The following is a 10074-nucleotide window of genomic DNA, read 5'->3' as shown; positions in this document are numbered from 1 at the left end:
AATGAAAGAGTACATGTTCAACGTCTTCTATACACTCTGTACACGTCGGCTGGAACGCACGCAGCCTTCATTCGCCATCATTCGAGATAAAGCATTATAGATTTTATTTGCTTAAAATGTCGTATTTTCTAAGTGCTCTTTGAGCTTATGAGCTAGACTTCTGTTTTCTGTTCAGCCAGCTCTAGACTCATGGTAGTAAACCATATCTGCAGTCATTGCGTTTGATCTGGAGGTCATCCAGATGTTTAGCCACTACTGTCACTATGAGGTCTTCCACATATGCGATTGTTTTCACATTATTTGGGTACGGTAATCTTAGTACTCCGTTGTACATCAGGTTCCATAGGAGTGGGCCTAAAATTGAGACTTGTGATACCCCACTGGAGATAGTGTAGCTCCGAGTGCTCTCGTCCGTGTCGAATAATAATATTTATCAGATAATAAGGAGCGTGTCTATAGATTTTATTATATTTGCCCACCTTGCGAAGTTGAACGAATTCTTGACATTCAATTTATCATTTTATTAGCTCGGTAGTATTTCTTTGTACCACCTTTCTATCTTTTTTCAGTTATTGCACATTTCGCAGTATTAACTTCTTCTCTTAGTGCGTCAATAGGGGACCTCTTTTTTATAAAGCCGTATGTCTCTCTTATAATCCGCCGGCTTTCTGGATTGCTAACTTCGAACGGTTTCTTACAATGCTTTCGAACACTTTAACAATCGCATTGTACATGGCAACATTGTCATGTCTTCTCTAAGGGCTCTATTTGGTATACTATCTATTCTATGCGCTTTTGAGTTTTTGATTTTTTTGCCATAGCCAACAGTTCTTTTTCTGTTACTATTAAGGGTGGTTCTGTAGCATCGTTTCGGATAACATAGAAATGGGCGCACGTCTCGGGAATAATGCTTCGACAACATTTCTCATAAATTATGCATTCTTAGGTTGAGTCGACTTATTTTTATACTTCGACATACAAATTTTGTATTCCGTTCCCCAGGGGTATATGTTGATTTCTTTACAGAACTTTTTACTGTACTGTTGATAATATTGCTTAATAACGCCACTGTTGGAAAAAACAAATTGGGTACTTCAAAAATAACGTTTAGCCATTGTCGTTATCTGTTCGGTTTTCGAGTAGACCTACGAGGTGTGTTCAAAAAGTATCGCGAATTTTGTGTCTTTTTCAAAAATTATTTATTTATTCATGAATACCTATTTTGTCCCCTTCAAAGTAATCCCCATGAGATATTATACACTTGTGCCAACGGTTTTTCCAATCTTCGAAGCACTTCAAAAAATCATTTGTCTTTATCTTTTTCAGCTCCTCCTTCGATGCCGTCTTTATCTCGTCAAGAGAAGCGTAACGTCGTCCTTTCATGGGCCTCTTCATTTTAGGGAACAAGAAAAAGTCACAGGGGGCCAGATCTGGGGAATACGGTGGCTGCGGCATCATTAGTGTGTTGTTTTTGGCCAAAAAGTCGCGCATAAGCAACGAGCAAAAGCCAATTTTTGTTCTTCCACAAATCCGGGCGTTTCTGGCGGATTGCTTCGCACAAATTGCGCATAACTTGCAGGTAATATTCCCCATTGACCGTTCTTCCCTGTGGCAAGAACTCATGATGCACCACGCCCCTGCAATCGAAGAAAACTGTCAGTTACGATTCGCGATACTTTTTGAACACACCTCGTATGTTATGCATAAACATCTATAATCATGCGTTTTCTATTATAAATAAATGCTAGAACAATACGAAAGTAAGTATACTGTGTATCTTCTTCTTATTTACTGGCGTAGACACCGCTTACGCGCTTATAGCTGAGTTAACAACAGCGGGCTAGTCGTTTCTTCTTTTCGTAATGCGGAGCCAATTGAAGATTCCAGGCAAAACCAGGTCTTTCTCAATATGGTCTTTCCAACGGAATGGATGAAGACTCTACTTCCGCCGGCGGGTATTGCGTCGAACACTTTTAGAGCGTAGACACCGCTTACGCGCTTATAGCTGAGTTAACAACAGCGGGCTAGTCGTTTCTTCTTTTCGTAATGCGGAGCCAATTGAAGATTCCAGGCAAAACCAGGTCTTTCTCAATATGGTCTTTCCAACGGAATGGATGAAGACTCTACTTCCGCCGGCGGGTATTGCGTCGAACACTTTTAGAGCTTGAGTGTTTTCGTTCTTTCGGACGACATGGCCTAGCCAGCGTAGCCGTTGTCTTTTAATTCGCTGAACTAGGTCAAAGTCGTCGTATATCTAATACATCTCATCGTTCCATCGAATGCGATATTCGCCGTGGCCAACGCGGAAAGGACCATAAGTCTTTCGCAGAACCTTTCTCTCAAAAACTCGTAACGTCGATTCATCAGATGTCGTCTTTGTCCATGCCTCTGCACCATATGTGACTTATAGAGTGTGGTTTTTGTTCATCGAGAGAGAACTTTACTTCTCAATTGCATACTTGTTGTTGCTGTTGATGCAAGATCCAAGATAGATGACTGTCAACAGTGACGTGGGTGTCTAGTGCGATTATTTTTTGTTTGGTGACTGGAGATATTTCGTCTTACCCTCGTTATGGAGAAAGCAGAACTAACGACGCATTTGTTAAGGCCAATGATATCAATATCATGGGCGTACGTCAGCTGCTGTGCACTCTTATACGAGTAGAAGGTGGTACCTTCTCTAGTTAGTTCTGCATCTCGAATTATTTTCTCCAAGAGTAGATTGAATAAGTCACACATAAGAGAGTCGCTTTGTCTGAATCGTCATTTGGTATCAAACGGCTCGGAGGGGTCACATTTTACACAGCCGAATTAGTTTTGCGGTATAAGACATCGCGGCATAAAAGTAGTTCCTTTCGATGCTGTTAAAAGCAGCTTTGAAATTGACGAAGAGGTGTTGTGTGTCGATCTTCTTTTCACGGGTCCCTAAAGACACACTGATAAAGTCTAGTCAGCTTGTTGGCGGTGGGAATTAATCTTTCACACAATTCGCTCGATAGCCTCATATGCGATGTTGAGTTGGCGCGATTGTACGGCTTCCCTTTTTGTGGATTGGATTCGGGCTTCGCATCTCCTGGTGTTATACTTTCAGTACCACTCAGCAGGCTGGAGAAGTGTTGCATCCATAACTACAGTATGCTCTGAACATCAGCCACTAAATCACCGCATTAAGAGTATGCTCCGACTAACGCCGCATTTTTTCGTAGAATTTTAGAGCACCCCTGTCAACCAGAACTAACGCGTTTCGACCTCTCCCTTTTTTGTCTGTAAAAGTGTCTTGCTACCCTCTTCAACTTTCTGCCTCAAAGTAATCCCCTTTGGCCCGAATACACTTACGAGTATGCCAACGTTGTTTTCAACCCTCGAAACAGTTGTTAAAGTCAATTTCCGGAATAACCTTCAATGTACATAGTAAAATGGTTATCTAATGTTTATACCGTATTTTAGTCGTACGTCACACTAAAAGTATTATGTTATTCTCTATTCATTATTCCATATAGTAAAGTCATTAAACAACTGGCATGTCAACCAGTAAATTTTCTTGAAAACGATTCGCATTGAGATATCACTTTATAAGTCTCTTCTTGTTATTCCCTGAACAACTCTTGCTTATGAATTATGTGAATGCCTAAAATCATCTAATTTGGGGTGGTAGGTAAAATAAGTCCAAATAACGACTACAATGCGACAATTGCAACAAGAACAAAATACCATTGCGTTTTCGGAGTAGTTGTTTGACTTTGGAAATGATAGGACCGCATTTCACACCTCGGCTGAGTTAATAACATTGTAATTTGTGTCACTGCTAGACTCGAAAGGTTAAATAAAATAACAAGTAAGGCTAAGTTCGGGTGCAACCGAAAACTGTTGTAACTATGTTTTTGCTATGTACGAGGGAATAGTTGCGGGAATCAAGGAAATAACTTAATGTGTAAAACGCCAATCAGATCTTTGGAATCTAAGCAATTTTATATATATTACATATAGCTCATAAAGGGTGATTTTTTAAGAGCTTGATAACTTTTTAAAAAAAAAAAACGCATAAAATTTGCAAAATCTCATCGGTTCTTTATTTGAAACGTTAGATTGGTTCATGACATTTACTTTTTGAAGATAATTTCATTTAAATGTTGACCGCGGCTGCGTCTTAGGTGGTCCATTCGGAAAGTCCAATTTTGGGCAACTTTTTCGAGCATTTCGGCCGGAATAGCCCGAATTTCTTCGGAAATGTTGTCTTCCAAAGCTGGAATAGTTGCTGGCTTATTTCTGTAGACTTTAGACTTGACGTAGCCCCACAAAAAATAGTCTAAAGGCGTTAAATCGCATGATCTTGGTGGCCAACTTACGGGTCCATTTCTTGAGATGAATTGTTGTCCGAAGTTTTCCCTCAAAATGGCCATAGAATCGCGAGCTGTGTGGCATGTAGCGCCATCTTGCTGAAACCACATGTCAACCAAGTTCAGTTCTTCCATTTTTGGCAACAAAAAGTTTGTTAGCATCGAACGATAGCGATCGCCATTCACCGTAACGTTGCGTCCAACAGCATCTTTGAAAAAATACGGTCCAATGATTCCACCAGCGTACAAACCACACCAAACAGTGCATTTTTCGGGATGCATGGGCAGTTCTTGAACGGCTTCTGGTTGCTCTTCACCCCAAATGCGGCAATTTTGCTTATTTACGTAGCCATTCAACCAGAAATGAGCCTCATCGCTGAACAAAATTTGTCGATAAACACATTTCGAACCGAACACTGATTTTGGTAATAAAATTCAATGATTTGCAAGCGTTGCTCGTTAGTAAGTCTATTCATGATGAAATGTCAAAGCATACTGAGCATCTTTCTCTTTGACACCATGTCTGAAATCCCACGTGATCTGTCAATTACTAATGCATGAAAATCCTAACCTCAAAAAAATCACCCGTTACAATGACAGACACATAAGGTTTGTTAGTGTTTAATCTAGTTAAGCATTCACCCAATCTACCCGCTAAAATTGGCACATCCTAAAACACAGGTCAATTCAACATAGCTGGTGACACTACAACACAGCTCACCATGTCTGTAGAGCTACCCACTCAACAAAAAGGATGGACAACGGGAAAGCAGACACACCTGGTTACAGAGCTCCGTGCTTATACACTCGTCTCGTCTGCGGGCATAAGCACATAAGTTGTACCCCTTTTTTCAAAGGCTTCTAGGTAACGTTGGATTGGCAGTGATCGTGAATTATTTCGACATCGCTTCGTTCTACATCGATCCGGCATTTGTTTCACTATTTAATTAAGTTTCCATTTATTCTAACCGGAAAGGAAAGCTTTTTAATTGGTAACATCAATCGACTCATAAAACTTAAATACAAAGGTACATGCTTCCTACTTAGTTGGACACTCACATAAACATGGTCCTTCGAGCCTCACAGAAAGGCACTTTTGATTTCGTCCAAGAAACAAATACTTTAAAATCGTGGTGACAAAATTTTAAAAAGGAAGATAAAATACAAAAATAAAACAAAAAAAACCAGTGCAGTGCGGTGTGGTGAAGTGCAGTGGCGAACAAACAAAAAAAATGTATCAACAAATTACGTATGTCCAAAAATATAACAAATAGTTTTTTCGACAAAATCAGTTTTATTCAAAATAGTCACTTTCTGCTTCAATACAGCATTGTACGGTCCAAAAACATGTCGAACGAGTGTTTTAGCCCATTGGCAGATATGGCCGCCAGTATGCCAGTGTAAGCCTTTTGAATGGCATCTACGTCTGCATAACGCTTTCCTTTCAGGGACAACTGCATTTTTCGGAAAAGGAAGAAGTCGCACAGTGCCATATCAAGTGAATACGGGGAGTGGTTAAAGGTTAAAATGTCATTTTTGAGCCCACATGTTGATTGTCATTTATGTCCTCACGACCACTTTGAAAACGTTGAAACCACTTGTACACTCTGCGACGGGATAGGCAATCGTCGCCATAAACTTGTTTCACAATTAAACGTTTTGGTAAAAGTTTTACCAATTTTGAAACAAAATTTATTTCGAAGCTCATGTTCTCACCGCTAACACAAACATACTTGGGGTACTCACAACGTGTCTTAAAGCATCGTAAAATCATAAAATCATAAGTTTTTATGCTAGTGTAAAAAATTTGTTGTTGGATTGCATACTAAAATAAGTTTACGCAAATACAACTCTGAACGCTATGTATTCGGATTTTGTGTTGTGGTTACATTTGTGTTTAAATTTAAATTGCTTTCAATTTTCTTTTGTCGAGGGGTTTCGGAATAATGGAGCAATATAATATTCTACAGGTAATATAAAAATGCATAATACGTCTCAAATGTGTTATAGACGATTTTCAAAGGAGAGCAACATTGCGGTGGACTGGAAGCTGACACGTTCGAAGGTTCGTTATATGCGTCAACATACCATATAACAAAGCAAAAGCATGGGAAGGCTCGATGGGTATAGGGAGTAGGTAGAAAGTGAAACTACGAAGGGTAAATTTTTTTGCAAATAAAACTAAATTTTCACTGTTTCTGCGTGCGTATAGAAGTGAAGCAAATAGTATTGAGGACAATGGTTCAAACCATACAATGAAGCGGAACGACTAGTAAATCGCATCAGAACTTGAGAACTTAAATGTTATTCATTCTTCTAGTGGTACTTAGAATAACTAGACATTTTTGTTTCAGCCACCAGGAATCAACGACAGTTTGGAGAACAACGAAAACTATTTGTAAGTAGACCTCAACGAGTCAGCGTCTTCTGCGGCTGTATGCGAAGTCGAATGTATAAATAAAAATATTCGTAAAGGAATATATTCCAGAACTGGGGCATCAGATATTCTGCAATTTCAGTCTGAAAAAGTGGAAAATTGAGTTTTAAGGAGAAAGAGTTGGAATTTAGAGAAAGGGAATTGATGATTAAAGAAAAAGAAGTGGAGTCAAGGGAAAAGCAAGAATTATTACTAAAAGACAAAGAAATGGAAATGAAACTAAAAGAATTGGAAAGTAATGAAAAATTAAAAATAATGGAATTACAAATAAAAGAAAGATTGGCAATGGGGGGATTGGAACACAAATACAAATGAGTGAAAGAAGTGGTGCAAGAGAATTTTAAATTACCTGAAGTTTTTTTTAATAATTAATTTTTATATTAATTTTTAAATAAAAAAACATTTTTATATATGAATACTAATACTAATGAATCGTAAATATATGTTTAAATAATGATGTATTTTAATTTAATATATGATTTTGTATGAAGTCAAGAAGGCTAGATCTTGTGTTACTTCCTGGTATTATACTATATTGAGGTGGGTTAATTTCAACGCTTTCTTCGTTTTTAATTTGGAAATTGATTAGCATATTATGGAGAATGCAGCATTTTTTTATTTTGCTCATTTATCATTCTAAACTTCAATTCCTTCAATCTACCGATTTTTTTTTTTAAATGCCAAAACAATTCTCAATTCGCACAGGATATTTTGAAAAGTACTTATTGAAATTTTCTCTTTCTTCCGTAGTGTAATCCGTACTATTTTGCCAGAACGGTGTTAATAAAAATTGCTTAAGTGAATAGGCGCTATCTCCAGCAGGCAGAGTTAGATGAAAATCGTTGAGGATGTTTTACAAGAGGGCTATTCAAGAAGCCAGGGTATCCTGTTGTGACTTGTCTAATTCGAAGAGTAGAGTCACAAACAGCTTGCATTTTAATAGTATATTGGCATATTTCGTGAATAAAAAAGTTCATGTTTTTTGGCTGGCGCTTCAGCCAACTTTAATTTGGATCCATCAATATGTCCTAAACAACCTGGCATCTCTTTCCGCGTTGCAGAAACAATTTTCAACCGTTCATTTTCATTTGGCCTTCTCTTTTAATTTCAATGTTGCTTTAAATACGCGCTTAGTTATATTTTGAATAGTGCCCCCATCACCCACGCCAACCAATGAAGCAACCTTTCGTATAGATAATCCATCTCCGGAAGATCCCAACCTAAATAGCACTATTTTTAATTGTAAATCTAAAGGAAGTTGTGCTCCACTAGAATTTGTGTTAAATACACTATCGTCCTTTATATAATCTAGTATGTGGCGAAATTAGTCCGTGCGAACACGAATCATTTCGTTGAAACGGCTGTCATCAAAGTTCCTAAGTACATTATGTATATTGGGATGACTTTGGTATTCCGAGATGAACACTTTTACGAGTCTTTAATAAACAATGTAAACTCAATGAAAATTTTTCAAACGTTTCGTCCGCATCTTCGTCGGAATTTAATTTTTACGTAAATAAATATTAAAGTGAGACATGCTTATAATGGTAAAACTAACTTGAGTCAAGTATCATCAGGTTTAATGCCTGATTCTTGCACAGCGCATCCATTATTTTAAAATTTTCACTTCTCCTAGGCATTTTGACTGCGAAATACTTATTTTTGCAAATATTACTTTGTTGCGCCAAGCGACATCTTTTGTAAATCTAAAACTAAATTGAAGAAAATGAAATATTAAATTATTGTAATGAATGATGAAATTGAATTTATAAATATTAAATTGTACAAAATAACATACTTACCCTAATAATATATTTATATTATCTTCATTTATTACTTATCCTAAATCATAAATTAAAATATTTAACGAAAGATAATTACTTACCCTTGTAATACATATTTACATTACCATTAGTTTAAGACGTTAGTTTTAAGATTTAGGCTAAGCAATTCCATGAACAGAAGAAAAGAAGCTCTTTGAATTGAACCGTGAAACCGTATGCACGTTAACTTTACTTAATTTCTAATCGCGTATCCCAATTTAAAGTACCTTTTGTGTCTCAAAAACCTTGAAAAATTTTCAGTCCTTGTATATAACAAAAAAAAAAACAGAAACAATCAAATCAAAAGAGCGCAGTGTGCTAAAATAGAGTAACCAAAGTGGAGAGGCAACGAAAATATACAAATACATACATTCACTTATGTATACATAAAGTACAGAAAACAAAAACAACAACAAGAAAATTACCTTCGTGCAAAAACTAAAAGAAAACAACACACAACATAAATAAAAAAAGAAACTGGCACGAATTTTTAATCCTACTAAGTAAAATAAACAAAAAACAACAACAAACACACTGAAACGGGGGACAACCAACTGGAAGCGTAGAAGGAATTGGCATCAACGGCCCGAATACCCGCAGACAAACATGCACATACTTGTATTGTATATTATCCCCCTCAAAAAGTTCTTACGTGAAGATAAAGTGAGTTGTATCGATTACAGTTATTATTATTACACAGTTGTGTTCAAAATAATAGGCGTGCATCACAATATAAAATACAAAGTTATGTTTTCCAACAAAAACAAGAATTTTATTGCCTAGACCCTGTGCCACCAAATAAAACTACCTTACTAATTAATTTCTTCGCAATTTATTGGGGAGCACTTACCCAGAATTTTGTCTGACAAAGAAATTACCTTTGGAATTTGTTTCTTGCTTTTGCTTTCTTCCCGGTCTCTTTTCCGTCAAAACAATAAAAAAAAACGCTTTAGTCTCTTTTTCTTCTTTTTGCTATTCACGTTTTAATATGATTTAATTTTTTCTCAATATAAGTTTGGTACATTTCATTCCTTTTTTCATTTACACTTCTTTTAAGCCAATACCGTATGATTTTTTTTTTAATTATGTATGATAAGTTATGGATACTCTTTTATACTGTAATAGAATTCTGTTATTTATTATTAAGTTGAAAAGATTTAAGTTCTCGTTCGCGCCTTTGATGCCTTTTTTCGCTACAAGACCGGTGTACGCGTATGTCGGTGTACGTGTTTTAACTGAGCTAAGAAAACATGTATATGTACCCAGTTTGTAAAAAATGGAAGAAAAAAAGTGTGGTGTCGTCTTCAGTGTGACATGATGTGTGGTGTGGTTGTGTATGTAGCGATGTGTGGTGCTTAGATGTAATGGTGTTCCTAAGTGTGGTGTGTAGGTGTGTCAGTGATATGTTTTTTTCTGATTACCGTGTTGATGTGGGGAGTGCTGCGTTGCATTAACGTAGGTTATTTTGGGGCGACTT

General features: G+C 37.0%; 1 protein-coding gene across 1 annotated transcript in view; it reads left to right on the top strand.

Moving 5' to 3' along the window:
* Window positions 1-10074, top strand: part of LOC115065766 (carcinine transporter) — a 1371383-nt gene that overhangs the window by 294948 nt on the left and 1066361 nt on the right. The gene's annotated exons all lie outside the window — the stretch shown is intronic.

The sequence above is a fragment of the Bactrocera dorsalis genome, chromosome 1, assembly GCF_023373825.1.
Source record: "Bactrocera dorsalis isolate Fly_Bdor chromosome 1, ASM2337382v1, whole genome shotgun sequence".
NCBI classification, from domain to species: Eukaryota; Metazoa; Arthropoda; class Insecta; order Diptera; family Tephritidae; genus Bactrocera; species Bactrocera dorsalis.
This window is presented reverse-complemented; position numbering and strand designations above follow the sequence as displayed.